General features: G+C 48.4%; 1 protein-coding gene and 1 long non-coding RNA gene across 4 annotated transcripts in view; one reads left to right on the forward strand and one right to left on the reverse strand.

Moving 5' to 3' along the window:
• LOC134944520 (uncharacterized) overlaps positions 1 to 14,358 on the forward strand; it is a 79,621-nt gene extending 65,263 nt beyond the window's left edge. The window contains exons 2-3 of the long non-coding RNA XR_010181887.1: positions 3,753 to 3,873; positions 14,091 to 14,358. This is a non-coding gene — a long non-coding RNA (uncharacterized LOC134944520). The remainder of the gene's footprint in view (positions 1 to 3,752; positions 3,874 to 14,090) is intronic.
• ERBB4 (erb-b2 receptor tyrosine kinase 4) overlaps positions 1 to 14,400 on the reverse strand; it is a 1,260,323-nt gene that overhangs the window by 674,322 nt on the left and 571,601 nt on the right. The gene's annotated exons all lie outside the window — the stretch shown is intronic.

A 14,400-nucleotide genomic window follows, 5' to 3' on the forward strand; every position in this document is an offset into this window, starting at 1 on the left:
TTTTGGTCCCAGTCCGGCCCTGTATATATATATATATATCATCGTACAGGTGAATGTTGCCCAGCTCCTCAGCAGGGCCTGCTTAAGGATCACATGGGCCGGGGACTGAAAATGTTCAAGTGCCTATACTGAGAGGGGGAGGAACTGTGCGGGAGTGGCCAGACACAGGTGGGTGTGTACCCCATACATTACCAGCCTCACTGTCTCCCTAAATATTGCAGAATTTTGTGACAAAACTAGAAAACCAATTGTTATACCTACGATTTACGGTGATTGCGTGGCCAGATAGATACAGCCATGATGGTGGGCCTATTTTTATGTGGAGGCCTGGAGCTGAAGCTCCATCTGCCCCTTTGTTAACCTGGCCCTGCTCAGCTGAGTACAAAATGTTAAAGCATTCCTACCTGTGTATAGGCTCTGCTATCACCAACCTGACATGCCAATAGTTATACAGTAGGAGGACCACCAATGTCCCTAAGTATGCAATAACTGAGGGGGATAGGTATAAAGCATTGGAGAGAGATAAAGTACCGGCTAATCAGCTTCTGTAATTTTAAACGTTGTGCTAGAAAAATGGCAGGAGCTGATTGGTTGGTACTTAAATCTCTCTCCAGTTTATCTCTCTCCAAGGTTTGATCCATCTCCCCCTAACTTCCCTGTTTTGCTTTGTGGTGTAGATATGGCTGTAGGTGGCCACTAAAGGCGATAACTGGCTATAGGTTTTGCCACCTTATTAAAAAGGGAGAGGCGCAATCCCCACGAAAATACCCTTTTTCTTGGATGTTGGGCTCATCTGCCTATGATAAATAGGGGCCCTGGTTCAGTGTCGCAGCCGCTGCTCACAGTGTCCAGCCAGTCACTTCCCCCACTGCGGACCACCAATATGGCATCGGTAAGATTATTGTTGCTGTGGGTAAACGAGGCACTGGGCACTCCGCTGAGCTGGTATGCTGGACTGTTACGTCATCATGTGCACAGTGGCTAGCTGGCATTGTTGTGGGCACTTTCCATTTGGTGTGGAATATCACCATCAGTGGCGCCGAGAGGGGGGTAGCGGGTACAAATTACCGGGCCCACCCTGTTGGAGGGTCCTGGAACTGACACCCCCACACCATACTTGCCTACCTGACCCTCTCCATGAGGGAGAAAATGCTCTGTTCCGGGACTTTCCTGGTAATGTATGATTGCCATCACCTGTGGTAGTTAATTGATAAGAAAGGTGTTTCACCACAGGTGATGGCAATCATACATTACCAGGAAAGTCCAGGAACAGAGTATTTTCTACCTCATGGAGAGGGTCAGGTAGGCAAGTATGCCCCACACACCACCAAGTATACCTGTTGCCGGCATTGGCGGCGCCATTTTCCCGGTGTTCTCTTTGGGAAGATGGCACCGCACATAGAGAGCAGAGCGTTTGCTTTCTAGTGCTCAGCATCATCTTCCCAACTATTACTGGCAAGATGGCGCTTGCCGGGACGGAGGGACCCGCTTCCCATTCAAGTAAGGTAGAAAGCAGGTGCCCTCCCCCATGCCCCTCCTGCATTAAAATTGTGCTCCCACAATTATATTTTTATATTAATATTTTTATAGTAAAGGGTGTTGTCATGGCCATTTTTAAGCCACGCCCCTTTACCGGGGCCCAGCGTGGCTCTCTACGGCCCTGACCACCATACACATGGTAAGAGTGACTGGTACATGTAGGACTTTGTGTCAGTCACACTTCTCTTCGACTGCAGGTTAGATAGAGGGTAAAGCCAGGTGTGAGGGAATGGATGAAAGGAAAAAAGGAGGGAGCGGAGGATGGAAAATGTCTTTTCTATGTGGCCGAAATAATAAAGCACCACGACAGCACAAGTTATTTACTCTAATCAAGTTATTCAGTGTATGGAGGGCGGCCTATGATGGAGAGCGCGGCCTGCAGTCAGCTCTGAGGGGATATCTGTCCGTGTCTCTCACAGTAAAATATTGCTCTCTCAGAGACTGCACCACCGGGATGCATCAGGCTGATAATGTCTCGCTATAGAGAATAAATGTCTGTATCACACTGTGTACCGCGCTGTCAGGACTGATACTGCGCCTCAAAGGCACAGCCTGGGAATCAGCTTCCTCAGGACCCACCCACCACACTCACTTACTACAGAGCCTATGTATGCCTATCTCCCTTCACTCTCTCTAACCTGGTCATGCTAAAGTACAACTTCATTAATAAATATTAATGGAGAAGAGATTTAAAGTCTGTGATATACTGCATCACAAACCAAGTTACATCTTGACTGCAATGACCTATACCCGTATCTACTAAAGCGTTATTCATCTGAGTGATGCTCCTTCCACAGAGCTCCGTCACCTTTGGAAGTGAGTGCAGAAGCTCTCTGTGTGAATGATACTGTATGATATGTGTTCTGATTATTCCAGCTGGGGGGAAAGAAACCACACGCGTGTTCCTGCAACCCATGATTGCATGTTTTCAGTATGCATCAATAGCATTCGTGATGAAGTGCCCCCTTCTCCTGCACTCAATGAAGGCAGACAGCATTTCATGGCTGAAGCAGTATTCTGCAATTATACCATAGCAATTCATTATCACTAAGGGGATGAGGTCATGGAACCGGGCTGGCAGAATTCCGACCGTGGGATCCCGACGGTCAGAAAGAATCCCGATGGTAAGTACTGGGGTTAGGTTCTAGGAGAGAGATTGCGGTGGTGAGTGGGGGTGGGGTTAGGTTGCGCATGGGATGGGGCGGTTAGGGTTAGGGGCCCTCATTCCGAGTTGTTCGCTCGCTAGCTGCTTTTAGCAGCAGTGCAAACGCTAAGCCGCCGCCCTCTGGGAGTGTATCTTAGCTTACCAGAAGTGCGAACTAAAGGATCGCAGATCTGCTACAAAAAAAGATTGTGCAGTTTCAGAGTAGCTCGAGACTTACTCCTAGCTAGCGATCACTTCAGACTGTTTAGTTCCTGTTTTGACGTCACAAACACGCCCTGCGTTCGGCCAGCCACTCCCCCGTTTCCCCAGCCACTCCTGCGTTTTTATCGGGCACGCCTGCGTTTTTACACACATTCCCCGAAAACGGTCAGTTACCACCCAGAAACACCCACTTCCTGTTAATCACTGAACGATCAGCGGTGCGACTGAAAAGCATCGCTAGAGCTTGTGTAAAATTACATTGGCTTTTGTGAAAGTACGACACGCGTGCGCAGTGCAACCCATACGCATGCGCAGAAGTGCCGATTTTTAGCCTGATCGCTACGCTGCGAACAACGGCAGCTAGCGATCAACTCGGAATGACCCCCCGGGTGCCGGAGGTGGCGGTTAGGGTTAGGCTGCAGGAGTCATTTGCATTATGGGACGTCCTGTGGTGCCTGATTATGCCGTTGTACAGTATATTTGTGTTTTACAGCATATCACATGCTAGGATCTGGTATACCCATTTATTATTGCTCTCTACTGACATACTGTACCTAAAATTTGAGGTTGTTAAAAAGCAAGGTTTATAATGCGGGCTTCACATTTGTAGTAGGCAAGCTGCACAATATTGTCTACCATTATTTCTTTCCTAAATCATGCATTTATTCCGGCAAGTCATTTTCTCTTTGCCTAATGCTTTTCCATCATTATATCATTTTTCCGTTTTCTGTGTCAGCATCAAATTAATTTTCCCATTTCTTAATATCCTCTGTTATTTCTCATCTGTATATTATTATTGTGTAATTATTATCTTAGTGTTGATGCGTGTCTAATTGTATTTCTGCAGGCAACAACAATAATACAGACTTTAAGACACAGTTCTACAGTATGGCATATTTAAACCTGATGGTTTCAAATAGCAAAATATGGAAAATGGTACATCTATAGCAATCGGTTACAGTCGTCAGGTGAAAAAAACTCAAAATAAAACAGTTTACACCTTTTTCCTCCACACATTATCCCTGGAAGATAGATAGATAGATAGATAGATAGATAGATAGATAGATAGATAGATAGATAGATAGATAGATAGATAGATAGATAGATAGATAGATAGATAGATAGATAGATAGATAGATAGATAGATAGATAGATATAGATATATATATATAGTTACACTGCTCAAAAAAAAATAAAGGGAACACTAAAATAACACATCCTAGATCTGAATGAATGAAATGTTCTTATTAGATACTTTGTTCTTTACATAGTTGAATGTGCTGACAACAAAATCACACAAAAATTACCAATGGAAATCAAATTTATTAACCCATGGAGGTCTGGATTTGGAGTCACACTCAAAATTAAAGTGGAAAAACACACTACAGGCTGATCCAACTTTGATGTAATGTCCTTAAAACAAGTCAAAATGAGGCTCAGTAGTGTGTGTGGCCTCCACGTGCCTGTATGACTGCCCTCTAGCCGTAGTATGGGAGAATCCAATCAAATAAAAACATATAGATATCCCACTTTGGGTGAAACTCAATAGAGTGTGAATGTCTCCACAGATGAAAACAAATCCACATGTGCTACTCTGTACTCTCCCAAAGTGCAAGTCTATATATATATATATATATATATATATATATATGGGATGTAGTCATGTGACCGGCGGTTGGGACCCCGGCAGTCACTATACCGACGCCAGAATCGCGATCTCATGCCGCCTGACAGGGACTATTCCCACTCTTGGGTGTCCACAACACTCATAGAGTAGGAAAAGAACCTGTGGCAAGCCACTGAGCCCGCTGCGTGGCCCCCCCTATCGAAATTCTGGCGGCCGGGATCCCGGGGTCGGTATGGTGACCTCAGGAAACCCAAACACCAGTTTCACGATACCAACCCTTATATATAACCCTTGTTGTATAAACCAGTTTAAAAAAAAAAAAACATTGTCAAAGTTTGGGCTGTGCTGGGTGGCATGCTCCAAGCAGGGAGCGCACGTCTGGACTTTAGTTCCTTCCCCCAGTCAGTTGTTATAGTCAGTGTGTGGCTGTGCGCAGCGTCCGTAGAGGAGGCGGTTACAGCGGGGTGTTAGAGGGGGGATCCACAGATGGCAGGCGGGGAAGGGGGGGGGGGACATGAACCCAGGAAAGTGGGCAGTCTGCAGAGGCGGGCCTCCTCTCTGTCCGGGTCCAGGACTGCAGTCCCGGCAGTGCCCCCCTGATGGGCCCTAATGTATTTACACAATACACATTAAAAATGCACATGAGATCCAATAATGCTGCCTTAGTTAGCAATGTGACAACTCAAATCTTAACTTGAATTTAGCAATATGCTCCGATAAGAGCCCGTCCTGACGAAGAGCTGGAAGTAGACGGAACCCTGAGTCCCTCCATGTTAAATGCTGATACTTAGATTTTGCAGAGATTCCCCACAATGTCAATTTAACAAATATGTCCCTTATTACTAGCAGGCTTTTTCATTCATCCACTAATTAACGCAAAAATAACAATAAGAAAAAGTTAAAAAATAAGAATTTACTTACCGATAATTCTATTTCTCGTAGTCCGTAGTGGATGCTGGGAACTCCGTAAGGACCATGGGGATAGCGGCTCCGCAGGAGACTGGGCACAAAAGTAAAGCTTTAGGACTACCTGGTGTGCACTGGCTCCTCCCCCCATGACCCTCCTCCAAGCCTCAGTTAGGATACCGTGCCCGGACGAGCGTACACAATAAGGAAGGATATTGAATCCCGGGTAAGACTCATACCAGCCACACCAATCACACCGTACAACCTGTGATCTGAACCCAGTTAACAGCATGATAACAGAGGAGCCTCTGGATAGATGGCTCACAACAACAATAACCCGATTTAGTTAACAATAACTATGTACAAGTATTGCAGACAATCCGCACTTGGGATGGGCGCCCAGCATCCACTACGGACTACGAGAAATAGAATTATCGGTAAGTAAATTCTTATTTTCTCTGACGTCCTAGTGGATGCTGGGAACTCCGTAAGGACCATGGGGATTATACCAAAGCTCCCAAACGGGCGGGAGAGTGCGGATGACTCTGCAGCACCGAATGAGAGAACTCCAGGTCCTCCTCAGCCAGGGTATCAAATTTGTAGAATTTAGCAAACGTGTTTGCCCCTGACCAAATAGCTGCTCGGCAAAGTTGTAAAGCCGAGACCCCTCGGGCAGACGCCCAAGATGAGCCCACCTTCCTTGTGGAATGGGCTTTTACAGATTTTGGCTGTGGCAGGCCTGCCACAGAATGTGCAAGCTGAATTGTATTACAAATCCAACGAGCAATAGTCTGCTTAGAAGCAGGAGCACCCAGCTTGTTGGGTGCATACAGGATAAACAGCGAGTCAGATTTTCTGACTCCAGCCGTCCTGGAAACATATATTTTCAGGGCCCTGACTATGTCCAACAACTTGGAGTCCTCCAAGTCACTAGTAGCCGCAGGTACCACAATAGGTTGGTCCAGATGAAACGCTGAAACCACCTTAGGGAGAAAATGAGGACGAGTCCTCAATTCCGCCCTGTCTGAATGGAAGATCAGATAAGGGCTTTTACAGGATAAAGCCGCCAATTCTGACACGCGCCTGGCCTAGGCCAGGGCCAACAGCATGACCACTTTCCATGTGAGATATTTTAACTCCACAGATTCAAGTGGTTCAAACCATTGTGACTTTAGGAACCCCAAAACTACATTGAGATCCCAAGGTGCCACTGGAGGCACAAAAGGAGGCTGTATATGCAGTACCCCTTTTACAAACGTCTGAACTTCAGGAACTGAAGCTAGTTCTTTCTGGAAGAAAATTGACAGGGCCGAAATTTGAACCTTAATGGACCCCAATTTTAGGCCCATAGACACTCCTGTTTGCAGGAAATGCAGGAATCGACCTAGTTGAAATTCCTCCATCGGGGCCTTACTGGCCTCACACCACGCAACATATTTTCGCCTAATGCGGTGATAATGCTTTGCGGTTACATCCTTCCTGGCTTTGATCAGGGTAGGGATGACTTCATCCGGAATGCCTTTTTCCTTCAGGATCCGGCGTTCAACCGCCCTGCCGTCAAACGCAGCCGCGGTAAGTCTTGGAATATATAGGGTCCTTGATGGAGCAGGTCCCTTCTTAGAGGTAGAGGCCACGGGTCCTCCGTGAGCATCTCTTGAAGTTCCGGGTACCAAGTCCTTCTTGGCCAATCCAGAGCCACGAGTATAGTTCTTACTCCCCTCCGTCTTATAATTCACAATACTTTTGGTAAGAGAGGAAGAGGAGGGAACCCATACACTGACTGGTACACCCACGGTGTTACCAGAGCGTCCACAGCTATTGCCTGAGGGGCCCTTGACCTGGCGCAATACCTGTCCAATTTTTTGTTTAGGCGGGACGCCATCATGTCCACCTTTGGTTTTTCCCAACGGTTTACAATCATGTGGAAGACTTCTGCTGAGGAAGTCTGTTTCCCAGTTGTCCACTCCCGGAATGAACACTGCTGACAATGCTATCACATGATTTTCCGCCCAGCGAAAAATCCTTGCAGCTTCTCTACGTGGGCGACTGCCGTGATGTTGTCCGACTGGATCAGCACCGGCTGACCTTGAAGCAGAGGTCTTGCTTGGCTTAGGGCATTGTAAATGTCCCTTAGCTCCAAGATATTTATGTGAAGTGATGTCTCCAGGCTTGACCACAAGCCCTGGAAATTTCTTCCCTGTGTGACTGCTCCCCAGCCTCGCAGGCTGGCATCCGTGGTCACCAGGACCCAGTCCTGAATGCCGAATCTGCGCCCTCTAGAAGATGAGCACTCTGCAACCACCACAGGAGAGACACCCTTGTCTTTGGTGACAGGGTTATCCGCTGATGCATCTGATGATGCGATCCGGACCACTTTTCCAGCAGGTCCCACTGGAAAGTTCTTGCGTGGAATCTGCCGAATGGAATTGCTGCGTAGGAAGCCACCATTTTTCCCAGGACCCTTGTGCACTGCTGCACTGACACTTGGCCTGGTTTTAGGAGGTTTCTGACTAGTTCGGATAACTCCCTGGCTTTCTCCTCCTGGAGAAACACCTTTTTCTGGACTGTGTCCAGGATCATCCTTAGGAATAGAAGACGTGTCGTCGGGATCAGCTGCGATTTTGGAATATTAAGAATCCAACCGTGCTGCCGCAACACTACTTGAGATAGTGCTACCCCGACTACCAACCGTTCCCTGGATCTTGCCCTTATCCGGAGATCGTCCAAGTAAGGGATAATTAAAACTCCCTTCCTTCGAAGGAGTATCATCATTTCGGCCATTACTTTGGTAAAGACCCAGGGTGCCGTGGACAAACCAAACGGCAGCGTCTGAAACTGATAGTGACAGTTCTGTACCACAAACCTGAGGTACCCTTGGTGAGAAGGGTAAATTGGGACATGGAGATAAGCATCCTTGATGTCCAGAGACACCATATAATCCCCTTCTTCCAGGTTTGCCATCACCGCTCTGAGTGACTCCATCTTGAATTTGAACCTTTGTATGTAAGTGTTCAAGGATTTCAGATTTAAATTAGGTCTCACCGAGCCGTCCGGCTTCGGTACCACAAACAGCGTGGAATAATACCCCTTTTCCTGTTGTAGGAGGGGTACCTTGATTATCACCTGCTGGGAATACAGCTTGTGAATGGCTTCCCATACCGCCTCCCTGTCGGAGGGAGACGTCGGTAAAGCAGACTTTAGGAAAACGGCGAAGGGGAGACGTCTCGAATTCCAATTTGTACCCCTGAGATACCACCTGAAGGATCCAGGGGTCCCCTGTGAGTGAGCCCACTGCACGCTGAAATTTTAGAGACGGGCCCCCACCGTGCCTGAGTCCGCTTGTAAAGCCCCAGCGTCATGCTGAGGACTTGGCAGAAAACGGGAGAGGGCTTCTGCTTATGGGGCCCAAAGGACTGCGCCTGATAATACGGCGTCTTCTTATGTTGAGAGGCTACCTGGGGTAAAAATGTGGATTTTCCAGCCGTTGCCGTGGCCACCAGGTCTGTTAGACCTACCCCAAATACCTCCTCCCTTTTATAAGGCGATACTTCCATATGCCTTTTGGAATCAGCATCACCTGACCACTGTCTTGTCCATAACCCTCTTCTGGCAGAAATGGACAGCGCACTTACTCTTGATGCCAGTCGGCAAATATCCCTCTGTGCATCACGCATATATAGAAATGCATCTTTTAAATGCTCTATAGTCAGTAATATACTGTCCCTATATAGGGTATTAATATTGTCAGTCAGGGAATCCGACCAAGCCACCCCAGCACTGTACATCCAGGCTGAGGCGATTGCTGGTCGCAGTATCACACCCGTGTGAGTGTATATACATTTTAGGATATTTTACTGCTTTCTGTCAGCAGGTTCCTTAAGGGCGGCCGTATCCGGGGACGGTAGTGCCACCTGTTTAGACAAGCGTGTGAGCGCTTTATTCACCCTAGGGGGTGTTTCCCAACGTGCCCTATCCTCTGGCGGGAAGGGGTATGATGCTAATAACTTTTTAGGAATTAACAGTTTTTATCGGGGGAAACCCACGCATCATCACACACTTCATTTAATTCCTCAGATGCAGGAAAAACTACAGGCAGTTTTTTCTCACCCAACATAATACCCTTTTTAGTGGTACTGGTATTATCAGAAATGTGTAAAAACATTTTCCATAGCCTCAATCATGTAACGTGTGGCCCTACTGGAAGTCACATTCGTCTCTTAATCGTCGACACTGGAGTCAGTATCCGTGTCGGCGTCTGTATCTGCCATCTGCGGTAACGGGCGTTTTAGAGCCCCTGATGGCTTTTGAGACACCTGGACAGGCACAGGCTGAGTCGCCGGCTGTCTCATGTCATCAATCTTTTGTAAAGAACTGACTCACATAATTCCTTCCATAAGCTCATCCACTCAGATGTCGACTCCCTAGGGGGTGACATCTCTGTTACAGGCAATTGCTCCGCCTCCACCTCATTTTCCTCCTCATACATGTCGACACAACGTACCGACACACAGCACACACACAGGGAATGCTCTGATCAGTGGCGGAACAAGCAAGCGGTGGGCCCAGGTGCGACAAAATGCTTTGGGCCCCCCCCCATCCAAGTCCACCCCGGGGGCAGTGCGCGCCGTAGGCGCGCGCAAAAATACATAGTGGCGTGGCTTCGTGGGGAAGGGGTGTGGCCACAAAATAATACCAACACAGTAGTCTCCATTATTCAAATTACGCCGCACAGTAGCACCACTACACCAGGTAGAGACCCTTTTACACCTTACAGCGAACAGATTCCTCTTTTTACACATTACAGCAGACAGCGTGCCCTTTTTACACATAACGGCAGACAGCGTGCCCTTTTTACACATAACGGCAGACCGCGTGCCCTTGTTACACATTACGGCAGACAGCGTGCCCTTTTTACACATTACGGTAGACAGCGTGCCCTTGTTACACATTACGGCAGACAGCGTGCCCTTGTTACACATTACGGCAGACAGCGTCCCCATTTTTACACATTACGGCAGGCAGATTCCTCCTTTTTACACATAGCAGCAGGCAGATTCCCCATTTTTACACATAGCGTCAGGCAGCCCCCCTTTTTTACACATTACGGCAGGCAGATTCCCCATTTTTACACATAGCGTCGGGCAGATTACCCCTTTTTACACATAACGGCAGACCGCGTGCCCTTGTTACACATTACGGCAGACAGCGTGCCCTTTTTACACATTACGGCAGACAGCGTGCCCTTGTTATACATTACGGCAGACAGCGTCCCCATTTTTACACATTACGGCAGGCAGATTCCCCTTTTTACACATAGTGGCAGGCAGTCCCCCCTTTTTACACATTGCGGCAGGTAGTCCCCCCTTTTTACACATTGCGGCAGGCAGTCCCCCCTTTTTACACAGTGCGGCAGGCAGTCCCCCCTTTTTACACATTGCGGCAGGCAGTCCCCCCTTTTTACACATTGCGGCAGGCAGGCACAAGAAAGAAAGAAGGAAAGAAAAAGAAAGAAAGAAAGAAAGAAAGAAAGAAAGAAAGAAAGAAAGAAGAATTATACTTACCCTCAGGCTCCTCGGTGCAGCTGCGTCAGACGACGATTCCCGGGCAGTAGAGAATGAGGAGGAGGGAGCCGGAGGACGGAGCCGCAGCAGCGCTTTGTTACTGGTGGAGGCGCTGCTGCTGCTGCCCCTCTGCTTCCCTATAGGCTGTTCTCGGAAGACAGCCTATAGGGAAGCAGAGGAGCAGCAGCAGCAGCGCCTCCACCAGTAACAAAGCGCTGCTGCGGCTCCGTCCTCCGGCTCCCTCCTCCTTCCCCCGTCTGTACCGCTGCTCAGCTCCTATCTCCGGGCGGCTGTGCGCTGCGGGCAGCGGTTGCCTGCAGCGCACAGCGGCATGTAATGAGTCAGTTTGACTCATTACATGCTTGGGCCCCTGGACAGAGGCGGGCCCCAGTGCAGTGCACTGCCTGCACTGCCGGTAGTTCCGCCTCTGGCTCTGATAGAGGACAGGACCCCACTAGCCCTTTGGGGAGACAGAGGGAGAGTATGCCAGCACACACCAGAGCGCTATATATATATACAGGGATAACCTTATATAAGTGTTTTTCCCCTTATAGCTGCTGTATTGTTATACTGCGCCTAATTAGTGCCCCCCTCTCTTTTTTAACCCCTTTCTGTAGTGTAGTAACTGCAGGGGAGAGCCAGGGAGCTTCCCTCCAACGGAGCTGTGAGAGAAAATGGCGCCAGTGTGCTGAGGAGATAGGCTCCGCCCCCTTCTCGGCGGCCTTTTCTCCCGTTTTTCTGTGGAATCTGGCAGGGGTTAAAATTCATCCATATAGCCCTGGGGGCTATATGTGATGTATTTTCGCCAGCCAAGGTGTTTTTATTGCTGCTCAGGGCGCCCCCCCCTAGCGCCCTGCACCCTCAGTGACCGAAGTGTGAAGTGTGCTGAGGAGCAATGGCGCACAGCTGCAGTGCTGTGCGCTACCTTGGTGAAGACAGGATGTCTTCTGCCGCCGATTTTCCGGACCTCTTCTTGCTTCTGGCTCTGTAAGGGGGCCGGCGGCGCGGCTCTGGGACCGGACTCCGAGGCTGGGCCTGTGTTCGGTCCCTCTGGAGCTAATGGTGTCCAGTAGCCTAAGAAGCCCAATCCACTCTGCACGCAGGTGAGTTCGCTTCTTCTCCCCTTAGTCCCTCGATGCAGTGAGCCTGTTGCCAGCAGGTCTCACTGAAAATAAAAAACCTAAAACTAAACTTTCACTAAGAAGCTCAGGAGAGCCCCTAGTGTGCACCCTTCTCGGCCGGGCACAAAAATCTAACTGAGGCTTGGAGGAGGGTCATGGGGGGAGGAGCCAGTGCACACCAGGTAGTCCTAAAGCTTTACTTTTGTGCCCAGTCTCCTGCGGAGCCGCTATCCCCATGGTCCTTACGGAGTTCCCAGCATCCACTAGGACGTCAGAGAAATATGAGGGACATAGCAATGCAAAGCCCCATGAGAAACAATATAGATGGTCATTCCGAGTTGATCGCTCGCAAGCAGTTTTTAGCAGCCGTGCAAACGCTATGCCGCCGCCCTCTGGGAGTGTATCTTAGCTTAGCAGAAGTGCGAACGAAAGGATCGCAGAGCGGCTACAAAATAATTTTGTGCAGTTTCAGAGTAGCTTCAAACCTACTTAGCGCTTGCAGTCACTTCAGACTGTTCAGTTCCTGTTCTGACGTTACAAACATGCCCTGCGTTCGCCCAGCCACACCTGCGTTTTTCCTGGCACGCCTGCGTTTTTTCGAACACTCCCTGAAACTGGTCAGTTGACACCCAGAAACGCCCACTTCATGTCAATCACTCTGCGGCCAGCAGTGCGACTGAAAAGCTTCACTAGACCCTGTGTGAAACTACATTGGCTGTTGTGAAAGTAAGTCGAGCGTGCGCATTGCGCCGCATACGCATGCGCAGAAGTGGCGTTTTTTGGCATCATCGCAGCGCAGCGAACATTTTCATCTAGAGATCAACTCGGAATGACCCCCATAGCTTTAGTTTTTCGTCCTTCACTAGATTGGTACTCCAGTGGTTCCGATACATGTCATCAGAAAGGGCACCATAGGATCGTATTGGTCTTTTCATGAAGCAGTGAAAAGTGTGGAGAAGTGAGACAGTGGAGAAGTTGCTCATGGCAACCAATCAGCATTGAAGTAACATTTATAATTTGCATACTATACAATTGTACGGAGCACTGGCTCACTTCACACTTTTCACTGCTTCATGAATAGACCCCCTAAGTCTAATGAGCTACAGCGAAGCCCATACTATATCCACTCCCCCTCAGATTGTAACTTCTCACGTGCAGGACCCTCTTCTCTCCTTCACCTATACCGTCCTCTTCTCCCCATAGTCAGCAGCAGCAGTGAACCGCTGGATTCAGCCAGTGCTGCTTTTGCGGGTATTAGGACTGTATGTGTGTGCACCGATGGTTATAAAGCTTGCATCCTATGTGCTTGCACGTTATTGCTTTGTTTACATCGCTTCTGTCTATGTACTATAGAAGGCACTGCAGACCCCTTGTGGCACCATATAAATACAGGACAAAAATAATAACATGATTTGGTATAGCAGTGGAGCACTCTTCTGCGCTAAAAAATTACCACGCACTTAACGCCAGATAACCCAGCATATTCATCCGCCAATTAAATCCTCTGAGGTTTTATTACCACTGTGGGGGATATTCAATTTGGCCCGAAGAGACATCGGGAGTAAAAAACCCTGATGTTTCTTCGGGCGCTGTGGTCGGGCTATTTAATTAGCTCGGCCGGTAAAACGTGCTTTTTCATCCGTAAACACACAGGTTCAGTGAAACCTGTGTGTTTTCGGGTTAAATAGCCCCGTTTTCAGATGGAAACGGGGCTGTTATCGGGGGCAGGCGAAGCAAAACCCCCGATAAGTCGCGGCACGCGCCGGCTTATCGAGGCCAATTAAATAGCCCCCAGCGGCGATACTTATCACCCGGCACCATCGGGACAAATTGAATAACCCCCTGTCTCTCCCTTTAAGCCGAACCACCGTCTGCAATTTATACATCTGTGTCAGGTTCTGGAGAGCGATCTGCTTGCTGGATCTTTTCTTCTGTAATAATAATACGATTTTCTCCTCTTTTTTCCCCAGCTTTACAAATGACGCCCATAGATCACACAGACTCACTGGTAAATGGAGAGACTCCTGATTGGAAAATTCACACAAAGCAAAGAATACTGACATCGTGAGTCATCTGGATAAAGAACTGTCTTCCCTGGGATGTTCCGTACATATCTGATCCTCTCCTTTCCAATTGCGGGGCTGTCTGTGATTGTCTCATGTGGCCCTCCTCCTTTTTACATCCAAGTCTACGCATTTACAGCCATATACATTAATCAGATTTTAGTTTCTATTTGTGCGCGTTAACATATATAAATAAAACATTTGACTAAAAGGCGTG

This window comes from Pseudophryne corroboree, chromosome 7 (genome assembly GCF_028390025.1).
Source record: "Pseudophryne corroboree isolate aPseCor3 chromosome 7, aPseCor3.hap2, whole genome shotgun sequence".
In the NCBI taxonomy this organism is placed as follows: Eukaryota; Metazoa; Chordata; class Amphibia; order Anura; family Myobatrachidae; genus Pseudophryne; species Pseudophryne corroboree.